Below are 19,281 nucleotides of genomic sequence, written 5' to 3' on the forward strand. Positions count from 1 at the left end.
TAAGGATCTCATGGACTTTCCTGCCTGGGCTGGCTTTGAACTGTAATACAGATCTTAGCCTCCTGAGTTGCTAGGATTACAGGGGTGAGCCACCAGCACCCAGATCATAAAACACTCTTTTTAAGCAATATTATGATTACAAAACTGTTACAGTTTGGATATGAGGTGTCCACCTACAAAGCTCATGTATTGGAAGCTTGGTTTGTAATGGAGCAGTGCTCAGAGCTGGGATTTTTGGGAAGCAACTGGGTCATGAGGTACTGACTTCATACCTGGATTCATCCCCTGATGGATGGTGGAAGGTAGGAGATAGGGCTTAGCTGGAGGAAGAAGGTCAATAGGGATGTATTCTGGCCTTTTTGGCTTACATGACGTGAACATCTTTCCCCAGTTACGCCCTTCCTGGGTCTAAAAGCAATGCAGCTAGGCAACCATGAACTAAAATCTCTGAAACTGTGAAGCAAAATAGGTCTTATTTATTTTGTCAGGTATTTTGATAAAAAGTCTGATTAACATGCCAACCAATACAATGAGTTAACTTAAAATATGACATCAAAATCTAAGAAAACCCAAGTACAAAGGAAACCCAATTCATTACAGAAAACATCAAATATATGCTCTGACTCTGTTAAATATCTAGCTGATTAGTCTTACAGCAGTAACTTCTCATTAGCATGAAGAAATTACAATGCTAGTGTTATATGAATACCTCCGGGTGAAAAGGGGTAGGATATAATCTAAATTAGGAATAGGTGACTCTTAAATTCAGGGTTCCACTTCAAGGATTCATCTTTTCCTACTTTATTCTTTTCTAGGAAAAGCTTCCTGTGCACTTTCCTAAACGAAACCATTCTTGTCATTTTCATAAACACATAAATGCAACTGCTCTTGTCATTTTCTGATGCCTCTTTGAAGGGAGTTTGGTGAAAGAAGTTTTTTAAAACAAAGAAACAACACAATGCAGTTACTGTAGAAAATGAACTATTATAGCTTGTGGACAGGGATAGGAAGGGAAAATGGGGGGAGAGTGAAGGAAGGAATGACATTGTCTAATAGAGAAATGTTCTCATTACCTGACTTATGAACTGGTAACCCCTCTATACAATACCTTAATTGTATCAATAAAATTATATTTAAAAATAACACTAACTTTCCACCCGATCAAGAAACAAAGGGTGATTGAAATGGAAAAGTGACATATCAGTCAGACTTACTGGCAATCCCTTTCTGGAAGTGTCAGAATCTGTATTAGGGTTCATACTTACAGAAGATGGTACCTCCAGCAAAAGAATCATTACCTCACATTGTGTGAGGCTGCCTATCACATCTTCCTTACCATCTCCTTCCAGAAAATCTGTAATCTAAACACCTATCATGGGTACCCCCTGCAGAACAGCCCCTCTGAACTTGCTCATGAGCCAGCAGTCCAAGTTATTGAGCTAGATCTTACCAACTTGAAATGATGACTGAGGATGAGTTTGATATAAAAGCTGCACTCATATCAAATTTTATTATTTTTTCCCTAATATCATAACTATATATGTATTATATATCATGCTATTTCATCCCTCTAAGATCTAAACATCTGTGGATGTTGTTTGCAGTGTGACTGTCACATCATGTGACATCCTGAGGAGAAGCAGCTGCCCATATATCAAGTTCTGGGTGAAGGGAGATTTGTGAAGCCAACTCCATTCTTATTATTATTTAATGGACTCAGTAATACATCCACAATGTCCCTCCCCATAAAATGTGCCATTTTGCTCTCCAGATAAAGGCCAACACTCATCTCTTTAACACTTTTGACCTTCAAAGTGAACTCTATGTTCAGGTGGGTAGTAATTCTTGTCTCGCAATTACATACAAAATTACATTTCAGGTACTTTCCACCATCCAGCATAAACCACTACTTTCTGCATTCTGCCTCTTCCTTTTTTTTTCAGAACCCCTCCAGCCCAGGGCCCAAAGGGGATGCATAAATGAGAACCCTTTGGAAACCTTTTCATGCATTTTAAGTACCAAAGAACATAGTAAAATAAGAAAGTGGAGAATATGCCATGAAGTGGTTAGGAAGAAATCTGGAAATAGCTCTGGGAAGGATGCAGTCACGCGCATGTGCGCGCGCACACACACACACACACACACACACACACACACTTACTTCAGTCCATCTGGAAAGTATTTTAAGAAAATAAAGCGCCTCTCTAGTATGAGAAGCAGATTAGCATAATATAAAACTCCATGAATAGCAAAGCTCTATGACAAATTAATAAAACAAAACTGAAAGAAGAGCTCCTTCGAAGGAGGTACAGCCACTTGGGAAGATGTAAGCCTCTTTGTGGTGTTCAGGGGAGCGCCACAGACGTTCTGCCACACTGCAGTTCCTACTTGGGCACCTCCAAGCATTTGTGCCAGGGGATCCAATAGTAGTAAGGTGCCCATCTCCCACCCAGTGAAATTGGTGAGTTTAGGGGCAGCTCCTCAAAGCGAGCCAGTGGTCTGAAACCACCAGAGCTGAGTCCTGACTTAGAAACTCCCCTACTGTCAGTTTCCTCTCCATCTTCTTGCACAACTTAGTACTAAAAAATGAAAAGTATGTGGCAATTTGAGGACAAAAACAACAATGATTTTTCACTTTCAACACAGTCCTGGTTATTTTGCATTACTGGAATATAAACAACACGTGAATCAAATGACCCTTCACCCCTTTGCTGTTTTTCAGTAGATACATTTTAGAACACTCAGGCTGGAATAAACAAACAGGAAGTTGTGAATTCTAGCCTCCTTTCCTCATTACTTCTTTGTCTCCATTAATATATAACACAACCAAAGAAACAAATCTAGAATGGTCCACAAAATGTCCAGTAAGAGCTCAGCCACCTTTCTGGCTTATTACCCTGCTCTAGTGCTTAACAATGCCTAAAGAATGAAGTAACTTCCTTTTACTAAGTTAGACTTGAGACATTTTCCTTGCTCATTATCTGTCTGAAAGTGGCAGGCATTGTGTCAGAAACCTTTAGCGATTTCTGGTTCTTCCCAAAACTATTCCTTCTTGGCCACAGGATAAATGATCCTAGGCCCTTCATTTGTTTCTGAGTCCTTCTCAAACTCCCTCCCGATCTTTTTTAGCCTCTTCGTGTTTTTCCTCCAAATTCTTTCAATCTTCCTATCAGAAGCATGAAGCTGAGGAGAGATCTAGTGAACTCTAAACCTCAAGGTTTCCCCAAACTCCAATGGCTGAGCTTTAGCTCCAGGCTGTCCTGTCTTCTTAGAGACTTGACTTCCTCATCTCATATTCTACTCCCATTTTGTATTAGGAAGAGACGGAAGGGGAAAGAAAAAAAAATTTAAGAGAGGGTAAAATGACCAGGAAATGTCAGAATGTATAGACCTAAGAAATTATTTTAACATAAAATATAAGCCAAAAGATGTGTCACCTGGGATGAAAAGTACATAAAAACAACAAATGTTTACAACGAGCCCTTAGCATGCTTTTACACACAGAATTTCTGTATTCTCTATGTCCCTGTCCACACCCCACATGTCTGCGGACTCAAGTTCATCTGTCCTGTTTTGGCTTCGTGCTAATAAGTAAAAATGAAAAGAGGCTTAGCTGCATTCCATGAAGTAAGTTACTTAAACATCCGACTTGTTTTTTGTAGGCACAGAAGCTCTAAACAAGGAAATCAAGCAATTTGGAGAACTTCTTTTCACCATACTGACTCAATGTTTGTTCCTCTAACAGCTAAAGTTACCAGCCATGCCCTGGCTTACACATTCAAAGCCTGAGCAGTTTCTTTTTATTAGAGAAACAGTTACAGGAAAGGGAATCAGGTTTTTGAAAGCAGCCACAAAAGGATTTTTAGAAGAAACAAGGCACTAACCTGGGTTGTTTGGATCCGGTGAAATGACCAAGTGCTCAAGTCCTTGCTAGCTATCTGCTGGCTAGCTTCCTGTAAAGCTGCATGTGACATTGCACTTCCTCTCCGCACCTTCTTCTACTGCCTCTCCAAGCGCTCACAGGCATGTGATAACATCGGCTGGCTGCCTCTTCACGTGAGGTCATCCCTTGTCAACAGAAATGGTGGTCTCTCCACAAAGGTCCCCCAGCTTTCTTTGGGTGTTTGCAGAGTACAAGTAAAGAGGAGATAAGCTGGGGTTATAGGGTAGAGAGGTACTTCCTGAGCCCCTGGCCCTTCTGACTCCATTTTAAGAAGAGAGAAAGACTCTTTGAGCTCCAGGGTCTGGAGCTCCAGGGGTTGGAGGCCCCCAGATGAGCAGGGGTAGACCTCTATGGTAGAGTCTGGGGTGGGGGCACCCTCCTGTTGTCAGGGCAGCACCCGGTGCTGCTGCACACCCTTCAGACTGTTAAGGAAGCGACTCCTAGGATGTCCCCATACTCTGCTCTGGGGTACACCATTAGTGGTTCACACGCTGACTTTGGCTCACATTTCCTCAACCACTTACCCTGAACTTCCTGGGAGAGCTTCAAGTTCACACGCAGCCTACTTAGTCATGCTATCAGACAGTGTGCCCTAATTCTTGGTCTAGAAAAACAAAGCCAGCCTCCTGAGCTAAGTAACCGTGGTGTTAGCTAGCTGGCAGGGGAGCTAGGGAGAGCTCCAGGTTATGTCTGCCCCTCTCTGCCCTGGGGAGTCGGGAGGGGCTGGAACAGAGCTGGGCAAGGGCTGAGCAAGAAGCCCAAGGACACCATTTTTAGCTGTCATGTTCCTCTTTCCTTTTATAATTCCCCTAGCATCAGGAGGGTCCAAACACACTGAAATTTGTAGATGTTGAAAGTGGTGTGTGGGACACTTCCTGGACCAAAGGGAATATTCTATAATTTGCACAACTTGGCTCAAGGCAGAAAACCCAAAATTGTTTCTATATGGCTACCTTGGTATAATTCTTTTTACAAAATGCTTTTTTTTCCCCCAGTTCTGGGGCTTGAACTCAGGGCCCAGACACTGTCCCTGAGCCTCTTTGTGCTGAAGGCTAGTGCTCTACTACTCGAGCCACAGTGCCACTTCTGGCTTTTTTCAGAGCTAAGAGTTAATTGGAGACAAGCGTCTCATGGGGACTTTTCTGCCCAGGCTAGCTTCAGACCACAATCCTCAGATCTCAGCCTCCTGAGTAGTTAGGATTACAGGTATAAGCCACCAGCACCCAGCTTTTACAAAATGATTTTAAAGGAATCCTTTAGTTTTTAGTAAAATAACTGTAGACAAGTTCCAAATCTTGAAAATATCATCTAGTAATTTCCCTCCTGGTTTTCCATGTGAGAATACCAAGTAAGGAAAAGAGTCCTGAGAGAGATGAGGACAACAGTTAGACTCAAAGGTCTCACCCCAATATTGTAGCTCTGGCTTTGGAAACCACATAACTGTCTTCTGTCTTGACAGCTGAGGCTGGTTTTCTGAATGGATTGTCCATTTAGATTAGCCAGTTGAACAAGATACCCATCCAAGCTGCAGACATAGTATCAGCTTTAAAGTAAGAATAATGAGGAAGTAGAACTGTGCCTCAAGTGGTAGAGTACCAGCCTTGAGTGAAAAAAAGAACAATGATAAAATCTTAAGAGTCAGCCATCACAAAGAATACTATGTAGGTAAAAAATAACATTAACTCTATCTGAAAGTAGCCAGAAGTATCACATTCTGAGCTCAGCTTCCCATCCTATTTTTCAACTAAGCCCCTTATATTCTTGGTTCTGTTCTTAATTAGAAAAGGTCTGAATAAAATACCTTATAATGTTCTTTTAAAATTCCTAACCTGGGGGGCTGGGAAGGTGGCCCAGTGGTAGAGCGCTTGCCTTGCATGCATGAGGCCCTGGGTTTGATTCCTCAGCACCACAGAAGCAAAAAGAAAAAAGCCAGAAGCGGCACTGTGGCTCAAGTGGTAGAGCGCTAGCCTTGAGCTGAAGAGCTGAGGGACAGCGCCCAGGCTCAGAGTTCAGGCCCCATGACCGGACCCAAAATAAAATAAAATTCCTAACCTGGGGGCTGGGGATGTGGCTTAGTGGAAGAGTGCTTGCTAGCATGCGTGAAGCCCTCAATTCCACTCCTCAGTACCACATCAACAGAAAAAGCTGGAAGTAGTGCTGTGACTCAAGTGCTCCTTGAACAAAAGAAGTTCAGGGATAGTGCCCAGGCCCTGAGTGCAAGCCCCAGGACTGGCAAAAGAAAAAAAAAAAAACACCAAAATTCCTAACCCGATTTTCTGTCTGTAATTTTTTTCAGTTTAGAAATTAAAGATAGTAATACATTTTGTTCTTCAGAATAGTTGTAGATTTATAGAAAAACTGAGAAGGCAACAGAGTGCCCATAGACTCTACATTGTCCCCTCACCCTCAATACTAACATTTTACAGACAATCAGCAAATCCATACAGAAACATTATCATTAAGTCCACAGTTTATTTTGGATCAATCCAGGACACCACATTATAGTCAGTCACCAGGACTTCTAGGGTCCACTGGACTGTGACAGTTGCTCCCATTCCCTGCTTGTGAAGACTGTCGTGTTGAGATATGTTAGCGAGGGATTTTGGAGAATGTGCCATGACCAGATCTCTCTGATGCTTTTCTCATGATAAGACTAGGTTATAGGTTATTTCTATGAAAAACACAGGTTAAGTACTATTTTAATCATGTGTACAGTTCCTCCCCAATTGTCTATGATTTTTGTCTTATTTTCTTCACAATAGAATAAAAGAAACTAGATTTATTGACTAGAGAAAACTTTTTTTTGCTTTCAATTTTCTTTTCTTCTACCCATAAACACCAATACAACATTTTCTGTGTGTAAAGCTGCATTCATAAAATTAGTTATAGCATCTACCAGTAGAAAAACATCAAAGCTAAGAGATCAAATGAGTGAAATCCTGAATTCCCTTCATTCTAAGATGCATGTCTGCCTGGATAGTGTTTTTCCTTCATGTTTTTACACTCCTGGAATCAAGGTGTGCCTTTAATATTGTGTCCTTTCTTCCTCCGTACCTTTCACTATTTTGATGGGGTGTCTCAGGAATGGAGGAAGTACAGCAATCAATTAACTCTTATCTGGAGAATTGAAATCACTGAAGTATTTTCACTGATTTTTTACTTCCACTGAACAAATATTTTTATCAAAGTAGTTCGATTAAAAAAAGTAAGATTTGTAACTACTCATTCTAAAGTTCTACAGTTATATCAAAGCAAAAATTGTCACTAAGTCCCGCGACAGAGAAAAGAGGGGAGGTGTTGAATTCTTTTGTTGAGATTACTATCTCTGGCTCTCTTGTGTTTCCTGCCTCACTGTCCCCATATCTCATGGATCATGCCTGAGGAACTTATGGTATATGCTGACTGGCTGGGAGAAGTTGCAGTCTGGAGCATGAGAAGTCAGCATATTGGTCAGCAGGCAGGCAGTGCGGAAAGCCTTCTGGCTCCTACTCCCCCTCTTCCTTGCCCACCCCCAGAGAAGCCAAAGGCATAGCACAGAACTGGCTGTTTCCTTCTCTGTGGCCAAGATCTTCCCTGCAGTTAGTGAGCTAAGTTTGTTTAGTTCACATCTTGCTTTTTTCTTCTACCATTTAATGAATAGAGATTATTCCAACCACTCACCACTACTGGTCTATTTCACAGTCACACAAAATACTCAAGCTTTTCATCTAGATTGGCTACTGTAAGTACTGCTTCCTGTCTCACTCCCATGTAAAAGGTACCAAGGTACCCATAGTGCCCTAATCAGTTCACCAGCATCCAGATGGGACTTGATGCAGATTGCAGACTGTTTTCAACAGTCATTTACTAAGTCTTTCTACATGTAGACACTTGACTAGGTGCTTTACTCACACATTCTCATTCAATAAGCCTGTAAGGCAAGTATTGTCATCTCTACTTTACAGATAAAGTATCCAGGAGAGATTAACCCAGAGTCCCAAAACAAAGTTGAAACTAACTTGCAAGCTCAGCTGTGTCTGAGGAAATACAAATCAAAACCACAGTGAAGTATCATCTCATCCAATCTGAATGGTTAATGTTTCTTTTTTGTTTTTGGGTCCACTCGTGGGGCCTGAACACTGGGCCTGGGCGCTGTCCCTCAGCTCTTCAGCTCAAGGCTAGCACTCTACCACTTGAGCCACAACACCGCTTCCGGCTTTTTTCTTTTTGCTTCTGTGGTGCTAAGGAATCGAACCCAGGGCCTCATGCCTGCAAGTGCTCTACCACTGAGCCACCTTCCCAGCCCCTGAATGGCTAATGTTTATATAAAAATTAAAAAAACCCAAATGCTAGTAAGAATGTGGAAAAAGGAGAAATCAGTATAGTCATTATGCAAAATAGTATGATGGTTCCTAAAAAAAACTAGAAATAAAACTACTATATGTGATCCAGCTATCCCAGTAACTGGGAATATAACCAAATGAATGAAGTCAGTATTATAAGAAACACTTACACACACATTTATTGAAGCACTATTCACAAAAGGCAAGACCCAAGATGTGGAATTAATCCAGGGGCCCACTCATGCATGAATGGATAAAAGAGAGTGTGTGGTCCATGTATACAATATTACTTAGCCACACACACATGCACTGAAATCCTCACTTCAGGCAACATGAATGTAATTCAACATATTGTGTTAATTATTAATTATTGTGAAATAATTCAGACACAGGAAGAAAATTACTGTATGTTCTCACTTATATGTGAAAACTATGAAAGCTGATTCTGCCCAAGTAGAGAATAGAATGATGGTTCCCAGAGACTCTAAGAATGGGGGAGGATAAAGAGGGTTGTTAATGGGTATAGAAGTACAGTCGAATAGGAAGAATAACTTCTTCTGTCCTATAGCATTGTAAGATAACTAAGGCTAGCAACAATTATGTGTCTCTAAGTGAGAGGATTTTTTGGGGGGTGGGTCAGTAGTGGGGCTTGAACTCAGGGCCTGAGTACTGTCCCAGAACTCTTCTGCTCAAAGCTAATGCTTCACCACTTTGAGCCATAGTGCCACTTCCTGTTTTTGAGTGGTTAACTGGAGATCAGAAGAGTCTCATGGGGACTTTTCTGCCTGGGCTAGCTTTGAACCGTGATCATCAGATCTCAGCTTCCTGAGTAACTAGGATTATAAGCATGAGACACCAGGGCCAGGCTCAACATGAGAGGATTCTGAATGTTTATAACACAAAGAAATGATGCATGTTTGACAAGATGGATGCCAATTTCCCTGATCTGATTTATGACAGAAATATCGCACTGTTGTACTTCATAAATATGTACAATTGTTACATGCCAACTAAAAATAAAAATAATAAAACAAAATAAACACTGATGTTAAATATGGCCAACAGATGGGGGGGTACATGAAATTTTTCTCTGTATAGTCATGTTATATACATACCCCCATGGTTTTTATAAATGTGTGTATATGAATATCCTATTTATTGAGTTAATTCAACAATGACATGGTTCTTCAAATATTCTCCACTACTTTTGTCTATTTGATCAAAATTGGAACACATTTTGTTAAATGCTTCCTATATGATTATGGCAAATTTGAGTGTATTTTTCAATTTTTTTATTTTATATATTTATGTGTTTTATTACTTTTTAAAATTTTAATAGATTTTGCTTTATATGATTACATGGTAGGTCAGTAAATATTCATTATTGTCTAATTTTCATGTGGGGTTTATACTTTTACTATTCTTCTACACATTTTTGTACATTTAATCCTACATTTTTCATATTAATTTTACCATCCTATTTTTGTTGTGTTAGCTAGCTTCCACCAAGTATTTCTCATTTTCATCCTTTCTGTGTAATTTTAGTCTACATACAACTCATGAGGATTATATATAGCTATATTTTCCCCCCAGTGCTGAGGACTGAACCCAAGACCTAGAGCATTCTCCCATTTTGTTTATATATGTTTGTTTGTCAGTGCTGGCGTTTGAAATCAGGGCTACACACAAATGCTCTGAGCTTTTTTTCTTTACTTACTTTTCAGATAGGTCTTTCACTTTTGCCAGGGGTCAGTCTCAGAATGTAATACTCCTACTTCTTCCTCCTGTGTGTGCAGATGTATAGTACTACACCCATCTTATATTGAGATAGGGCCCAGCTAATTTTTTGCCTGGGCTGGTTGAACAATGATCCTCCTATCTCTGGGATTAATTATAGGCATGAGCCACTGTTTGGGGCCTATATATTATTTTCTTTGGGGGGGGGTGTCCAGACGTGGGGCCTGAACTCTGGGCCTGGGCACTGTCCCTCAGCTCTTCAGCTTAAGGCTAGCAATCTACCACTTGAGCCACAGCACCACTTCTGGCTTATGTGGTATTGAGGAATCGAACCCAGGGCCTCATGCATGCAAGGCAAGCGCTCTACCACTAAGCCACCTTCCCAGCCCCCTATATATTATTTTTGAGACAGGGTCCTACTAAGTTTTCCTGGGCAAGCCTCCAACTTATAATCCTCCTTCCTCTGCCACCTGAGTATCTGGGATTATACCCAGCTAGATTCTTTTTCTTTCTTTCTTTCTTTATTTTGTCCAAGACCAGGACTCGAACTTAGTATCTGATGTTTTAGCTCATTGACTGGTGCTATACCACCCGAGCCAGGCCTCTTAACTCCTTAGATTATCTTTTTAGTGGATATGAGAGTCACCGATTCTATTAGATGAATTTAACCTAGTCATATTTTTATGATATCTTTATTCTGGGTATATTACTATATGTATTCTGTTATATTGCTGTTTTTTCTGGTTCCCTCCCACTTACCATTTTTTCTTGATTTTTTTTTTTTTTTTTTGCTGATTGACCATGTTTTCTTTTTATTGTTGTGGTGCTCTCTATTCTTCTGGCTTTGTTATTATTATTTTTAAATCTAATGGTTTTGAAATCATTTTTATACTTTTTTCCAGATTACAAATACATGTGACCTTTCTTGATGAACACCAGTGAATTATATAGTAGGATCCTGGTGACTGGCAGAAAGTCCTTTGTCATTTGGGGAAATGAAGTGGTAACTTCACATTAGTAGCTGATATATAGTGAGGAGATGACACACAGCCTAAGAAACTGTTCTAAAAGGGTACACTCTCACTAATAATGTAGGCAGGTGTGGCATGCAGGGGCACCCAGGAGCCTGTTGGCTCAGGCACAGGAAAGAATGCAGTAGGGCTGATTTTGCCATCTGCAGATACTGTGAAGGTCTATAGGTGTCTTCAGAAGGAAAGCTGCCACTTTCTGTCAAAAGTCATCATTGGCTGAGGAATATGATCTAGAATCAGGCATGATCATAAGAATGTAAACCCAACTCTTAAAAGAACTCAGGAATTCGATTGAGAAAGTTGTTGCTCAACTTGCTGAGAGGCTAGAAGCTCCGTAATAAACAAGAATCTAAAACCGTTACTATAAAGTAGGCTGTTGTCACTTTCTTTTCAGAGCCTTGATTTAATTGAAAGGAATTTTGGCTATAAAAAGCAGGAACTGATTGTGTGTGTGTGCATGTGTGTTTACATGTGTACGTATACATGTGGAACTGAAGGTTAACAGTGACATTCCATACTTGGCTTTTCAGAGGAAAATTTGGGGCTAAAAGGGAGAAGGAGTAGGGACAAGGTCTAGCAAGTGTTAAGTATCTAGCAGTAACTCAGTATAGTGATCAGAAATGCTGGCTAGAACCTCAAGGAAGTAGTAAAAATATTTTAAAAGAGGGTCTGAACATATTTTAAACACTGAGTTAAAATTATTTTAAATCACTCTCATACCACAAACTTTCCAAAAGCTGGGGAGATCTGTTCTAACTACTAAATAAGTGAACTCGGATTTAAACCCAAAGTTTCCAACAAGTTTACTATCAGTCTGTCTCCTTGTTCTGTATAACTTACACCAGGCACCATGTGAGGGCCATGCTCTGAAGCACTTGGTGGTCAGACAGTCCAGCCAGACCTCAGAGCAACCGCTCCCCCAGAAGAGTGGGGGATTTTTGGAGCATTATATCATGCAAAAGCTGTCTTCATTAACAGTCCTGCAAAAGAGATACCATACATTGCATTTCTGAGCTCTTGGAGCAGCTAAAAGGAAGCCAAAAGGTCAAGAAAGTTCTATTGCTAGCACATTACACACTGGCACATTGTTTATGCCACTGTAATGAAAGTCAGGATTATGAAGGCTCTGGACCATCTGCCCTCAAAGCCAGAGCTTAACCTAGTGGCATCATTCTTCTTTGGCAACCCACAGGCCCTGATACCAACAACCAGTTGGCCCTTTTCAATATCACACAATTGAATTCCAAAATAAGCAGGCCCCTTCATTCACCTTTACTGTTAATCAAAACACTGAAAGGAAATGGCAAATTTCTTTAATCATAAAAAAGACTGGCTAAGGGACACAGAGGAAAGCCTTGCCATTCATGCAAGATAAGCCATAAGAAGCCTCATAAATACAGAATTCCAGAGGTAGCCAAGAGAAAGTACTAAGAACTAAGTACTTCACATTTGAAGCGCCTATATTTTTGGTTGAACAGAAAATAAACTAATACAATGCACTGCAAACAACCCAAAAGTGTGCCAAGTGTGTTGAGATGGATCATGAATGGCAATGCACCCCTCATTACACAGATTTTGGCTTTGATTTGGAAATTGTCTTTTCTACACACACACATATAATAACATGAGACCACAAGAATACCTGATTGCATGCTCCCCAATGAACACTTAAGAGCACACAGAAAGGGGCTAAACTGGTAAACAAGCTCACATCATTTTTGTCTGTGTGTGCCGGTCTTGGGGCTTGAACTCAGGGCCTGGGCTCTGCCCCTGAACTTTCTTGCTCCAAGCTAATAGTCTACCACTTGAGCCAAAGCTCCACTTCTGGCTTTTTTTCTGCTAATGAATTGGAAATTAGAGTCTCATGTGCTTCTTGCCTGGGATGTCTTTAAACAGCAATCCTCAAATCTCAGCCTCCTGAGTAGCTAGGATTACAGGCATGAGCCACCAGCACCTAACTTCATATCATTTCTTAATTGAAAGATTTTGGAATCAGACTGCCTGGGTTCAAACAGCAAATCTATTACTTACTAGGTGCTGTGGTGACAGGTTTTTCATCTATAAGGTGAATTTCATAGGCATTAAATGTGATACTACCTGGCTTGGGCAATGCAAAAAATGATGGCTATTGTTACTGTGAATGGGTAGAAGAACTTTTTGGAGAGTGGTGTTTAAACTTAGGGCCTTGTACTTACTAGGAGGTAGGTTTAAATTCAAGGCCTTGTACTTATGAAGCAGATGTCTACTGCTGAGCCATATCTCCAGCATTGTTTTGTACTAGTTGTTTTCAGGATAGGGTCTAACTTCCTGCCTAGGCATGCATCTGGACTGCAACAGCCTATTTTAGGCTTCCTGTCATAGCTGAAATGACAAGAAGGAGGCACTATGTCCAGGTTCTTTCATTTACATCAAGTCTTGAGACCTTTCTGCTTAAACTGACTGGAAACGCAATCCTGATCTCAGCCTCCTACATAGCTAGAATAACAGGCACATGCTACCATACCAAGTTATTAGTTGAGAAGAGGTCTTACAAACTTTTCTGCCCAAACTTGCCTTGAACCATGATATTTTCAATCTCAAGTATCTGGTAGCCACTGCTTTAGTGTGAGCCATTGGTTTCCATTCTTGGGAAACACAATGAATCAATCAAGCAAAGAACTTTATTTCTGAAGGTGTTCTGCATGAAGCACATAAAAGATACTCAGGAATTAGGAGAAACTAGGCTGTAGGTCATCCTAGAGAGGCACAATCCAGCCATGAAGTAAGGAAGGAAATCTACAACGGTGCTTTGAGTCTTGTGGTAATACAGTATTGGTGTTCCTAAAGTTGGAAGAGTATCTGTATCTGATAAAAAAAAATTCAATGTCTAGCAAGATGCAGAGACAGAGAAAGAGAGAGAAAAAGAAAGAGAGAGAGAGAATGCAAAAAGGAAGAGGAAGAGAGAAGAAGAGAAGGTGAGAGGGAAAGGAATAATGATGTGTGAATTACATTCTATGAGTTTTAGAAATGAGGAATACCTCATGACTAGTATGAAACTAAGTGACTGAGAGAAATAGGGATTTAGTATAGTACCCATGAGTGTAGACAGAGGAACAGGTGACTTCATAGAATTTTCTAGAAGTTGTTTATGTGATGTGAAGTACAAGACTCTTAAACCATGCCTTTTAGAAAAACCTAGAGTATGTTTTTCAAGGCTTCTGGGATTAGAATTCATTTTCTTTGACTGAGACTCCAGGCAGAATCTGGCCAAGAAAAGCCTTGGGATTTAGTCAGGTTACAATTAGTGTGTGAGTCATATCCAGCTGAGCAACATCAAACCCAATCTCATATGTTTATTACATTTTTTTCTGGACTACGATTTAAATTTTGAAATGACAACAGATAGGCTGAATTATGTGAATCTGCGAAGGAAATAAATTTACAAAACACAAACATCTGCCAAGGGTTTATTAATTAGTAGCAGTCATAATGAGTAGAAAACACTGCATTTGTATATCAGCATCTATTATCTTCTTTGCTTTCAATCAACTTCTAGAAATAAAGTTGGTGTTTGGGGTAGTGCCCAAAATAGGGTGCTATTTTCTAAATTACTCCAGCATACCTCCCAATGATATATTTAGGTACTGAAAGCAACATAACATTCACCAATTAAAATCCAATAACAGGGCTGGGAAGGTGGCTCAGTGGTAGAGTGCTTGCCTTGCATGCCAGAGGCCCTGGGTTCAATTCCTCAGCACCACATAAGCAAAAAGAAAAAAACCGGAAGTGGTGCCGTGGTTCAAGTGGTAGAGCGCTAGCCTTGAGCTAAAGAGCTGAGGGACAGTGCCCAGGCCCAGAGTTCAGGCCCCATGACCGGACCCAAAAATAAAAAATAAAAAAATAAAATAAAATCCAATAACAAAATATACAAAAATAACCAGCCATCTCTGAGTCTAAGCAATAAGTGTGTATACCGAAATACATTAAACAGTGGAATCCATCATTCTCAAATTCACTGCAAAGCAGTAGTACTGATAGATGCAAAAGCAAAGCAGCATGCCATGCCTCCTTTTTGTCCAGAACTAGTAACCATAATCAATTTTGTTCTCCTGTGCACTCCTAGGTTTCCTTGATGCCTGGTCACATAAATTTAAGAATGAAAAACAATCCAGAGGGCAAGGAAATAGTGATCAAGAGTGGTTCTGAAGAGATGTACCTCTGCCTCACCATGACTGCAAGCCTTTACTTCCCTCAACTACACTGGCCAGGGGTGCAGTCATCTCCACATACTTTGTCTGTCTTGACAGAAACATATCAGAAACTTTGATATAACAGTGATTTACCCTTCCCTCTGGACAGTCCTTTCAAATCCAGTTTTCCTGCCATGTTAACATAGTAAATGTTAGTATTAAAGTGTGTCAGTACTAAGGGTGATAACCTCAGACAGGTGTTCTGTTTCCTGTGGTACCGATCTTGATTCAGGGGTCAGCATCTTCCTTCTGGACCCTTCCAGGCAGTGCTGTGTTCCAGTACTTCTCCACTATACTGGTATAGCCTACTCCATACTCCTCCTCACATGTCTCCCCCCTGGGAGGAGAGGAGGAGCTGGGGCCTTATTGGTATCTGCTGAATTAAGAATTACTGCATCCTAGCAACAAAGAACAATGGAATCCATCATTATCAAATTTAGTAGTCTAACTCACTAGATTTGTTCATGATCCACTCTACATACACACAAAGTATAAGGCCTTAAAAATTAAAAAAAAATGCCAGGTCAGGCATAGTAGTATACGCCTGCAATCTCATCCCTAGGGGAGCTAAGGCAAGAAGATCACAAGTTCAAAGCCAGACTGAGCTACAAAGCACTTAAATTAAAAATATTGATTCAGAGTCTAAATTAACATGCCTGATACAGCCCTTAAGGCAGATGCTGGGATATAACTTTGCCTTTGGCCTTACATAAACCACTGTAAATCAAAGTGTTTCTTAGACCGTTTTTTTTCTGTATCTTAAGACTATCTTAAACTGTGCTTCAAAAAAGAAAAGTATAGCTTTTCAGTTTTCTTTTTAGTATTAAATATTACACTGCCTGACAGTGTATCTCAACAGAAAGCATCCAATCTATCTTCATTCATAGCTGTGCTGGAGACGAGTGTTCTGGCTCCCTGTGGTATTCTGTCCTTTCCTCAGATGGAATGTCCTGGAATTCCCTGAGGAATATACACGCCTGTCCTCCCAGCGTACCATGAGTAACTGCCAGAATTGGAAGAGCCCCAACTTACATTAGACCAAGTCTATAGGCACAATGTCTACAACTGAGTGCTAATGGATGTGCTGACTTAGGTCCTTGTCTGTTGACCCACTGCAAAGGCAGTGAACATAAAAGATAGAATTTTTCCCCCCAGCCTCTCTGAAGTGATGTGCCTTGTGATCTGCAGAACCTTGACTTCCAATCTTGTGACTCAATTGTCTTTTTGTAAACAGACACTCAACTGGTTCCTAATGAAAGGACTGAGACTGTCACTACAGTTCAACTGCTTCTAAAGCACCAGGTGTCTTAGGCCCAAGAGACTTTCTACTGGGGCTGAGACTACTTTGAAAATGACTATTAGTATTAGCCATTAATCCAACATATTATGTAAGTGTTTATGTGTAGCAATGATATTATCAGTTTTAAACCTAAAGGGCTTTTTCTGTGTATTGTCTAATTCATCATTACAGAAGAAATTATTCCTATTTTAGAGATGATGACACTGAGTTACGGCTAAATGAAGCAACAGTAATACATCCTTCCAGTGAAGCTATCAAATTGCATGAATTTGGTTTTCACTTTACCTTTTAGTTTGCCTTTACTTGGGTTCCAGTTAGAAAATTTTCTGTTAGCAGACTAGATAACTGTGTTAGTCAACTTTGTGTCACTACAACAAGTGTATTTGAGACAATTAACAAAAAGAAAGGGTATTTTTGACTCATAGTTTTAGAGGTTTCAGTCTGCGGTAAGTTGGTCTTCTTGCTTTGAGCCTGTGGTGAGGCAACATATCATGGCAGCAGAGTGTACTGGAGCAAAACTGCTCACTTTGTGGTCAAGAAGCCTAAGAGGGACTATGGCTAGGTCCCACAGAGGCATACCTCCAATTAGCTAAGGCCCTTATCAGGCCCCACTGAAAGGTTCCACCCCCTTCCCATAGTGGCATGCTGGGGACCAGCCTTTAACACATAGACCTTTGGGGAACATTCAAGATCCAAACTACATATAGCACTAACTGACCAGGTTATCTTGATGAGCTGGTGGTTGCACAGTCAAGGTCTTGTAAACACAGTATGTTATATGGTAAATACCTAAGCCATAGAGTAAAACAACCAAGTTGGGCCAGTGCTACAGTTATCTATTGCTGTGTAGTAAATGACCCTAAAACTTAGTGTATAAAACTGTACCATTTTATTGTCCTCAGAGATTCTGTGTCAGGAATTCAGCAATGGCATAATGGAGACAGCAAGTCTCTGTTCGCTAACATCTGTTTTCTTTCTGGGATCACTTGGTGAATACTAGGGTTGGAAAAAATCTATGTCCAAGAGAGTCTCTTCATTTATACATGTCTGGCACAAGGCTAGGAAGGCTAAAGAATAGGCTCACCAAGACTTTGTAAGCAGACCATTTACATGGCATGCAGCTGCACTTCTTACATGGTAAGACTTTTAAGCAAGTCTGTAAATGCAAGTGTTCCCAATGAACAAGCCTTTTATGATCTAGCCTTAGAAGCCACCTAAGGTCACTTTGACACATTCCATTGATAAAGGAGATTCAAGTTGTAGAGGAAGGGACATAGTCCTACTTCTCACTGGGAAGACAGTCAATGTATTTACAGTCACATCTCATTGTCTTGTAAACCAATATTTTGAACTTGAATTTTTATTGATAAGCATATTAGCTTATAAAATATTAGCCATGAGTGGCTGTAATTATATTTCTAGATAATCAGCTTCTGGTTTAGAAGAAGTAATAGTCCCAGGAAATGGAATGTCTAGATGGGTGTTATGTAAACAATTACTTAATGCCAAAGGAAACAACTGGTAGAAAATCTGCTACCATCTTTGTCTCTTTAATTTTTACCAATTTTTTTAAGTTGGGCAAAACATTTCTCCATCTCCATTAAGGCTAGATAAAAATTAGATGTGCCAAGTTAAAATAAAGCATTTAAGGAGCCAGGAAACTTAAAGGAAATTATTTAATTTGTAGAGCTAATTATTTTGTGACAAATTAGTTGTGGGTGACAACTCAAGTTCCAGAGGAGGGAAGCAGGCTGGGAACAGAAATGTGGTAGTGGAGTTAACTGGACAGTACATGCCTTTGTTTTAAGGTATGTGGATTCAATTTAAAAAAAAACAACTCCATTTCCCAAAAATTTGTTTTGGGGCCACAACTTATAATCTTTGATTTAGATTAGATGGTAGATATTTATTTCCTAAATTTGGATTTGCCCTGAACCTGTTGGTCTATTTTATATTCCTCTCTGAAAGTATAAAAATTTTATAATTAATTAGTTCTATAATTATTCTGGTCCAAGCATTGAGCTAAGTAATTGCCATTTGTACCTTATTTCATGTTCAATAGTCCTTTGGGAAGAATGTCTCTGGAGCCATTTTACACAGAAAGAAACTAAGCTTCAGGGAATTTAAATTAACTGACAAAGGTCACAAAACAATAAATAGTAGAGATTGGATTCACATGTAAATATGCTTTGACTCTGACAATTATAACCTTAACCACTGCGTGTTACATGATACAGAACTTTTGATGAATGTGGCCCTCCTAAGGTAAAATGAGGATAAGCCTTCTGGCCCTTCTCTGGGTATAACACATCTGGATTATCTACTGTGAGGGAAGAAATGGAAGTTTATCCAAAGCAATGACTATGCAAAGACAGTGCTTTTTACCTAGGAATACTGGAAGTCTAAGCCTGTATAAGAAACTGAGTTTACAGCTGGGTGCCCATGGCTCACATATGTTATTCTAGCTACTTAGGAGGCTGAGATCTGAGGATTGCAGTTCAAAGGCAACCTGGGCAGGAAAATCTGTAAGACTCTTGTCTTCAACTGACCACCAAAGAGCTGGAAGTAGAACTATGGATCAAGTGGTAGAGTACTAGCCTTGAGCACAAAAGTTCAGGGAGTTTAAGCCCTAGTACAGTGATGAATGAACGAAATGGAAGGAAGGAAGGAAGGAAGGAAGGAAGGAAGGAAGGAAGGAAGGAAGGAAGGAAGGAAGGAA

At 40.2% G+C, this 19,281-nt stretch overlaps 1 protein-coding gene across 3 annotated transcripts in view; it reads right to left on the reverse strand.

Moving 5' to 3' along the window:
* The window catches only part of Wipf1 (WAS/WASL interacting protein family, member 1), a 113,562-nt gene that overhangs the window by 65,473 nt on the left and 28,808 nt on the right, over positions 1-19,281 (reverse strand). The window contains exon 1 of one of the 3 annotated variants that reach the window (XM_013029151.1): positions 3,885-3,978. The exons of the other annotated variants lie outside the window; for them this stretch is intronic. The gene's annotated coding sequence lies outside the window, so the exon portion shown is untranslated. Of the gene's footprint in view, positions 1-3,884; positions 3,979-19,281 lie in introns of those variants that run through there. 3 annotated transcript variants of the gene reach the window in all.

Source organism: Dipodomys ordii, unplaced genomic scaffold, assembly GCF_000151885.1.
Source record: "Dipodomys ordii isolate 6190 unplaced genomic scaffold, Dord_2.0 Scaffold5, whole genome shotgun sequence".
NCBI classification, from domain to species: Eukaryota; Metazoa; Chordata; class Mammalia; order Rodentia; family Heteromyidae; genus Dipodomys; species Dipodomys ordii.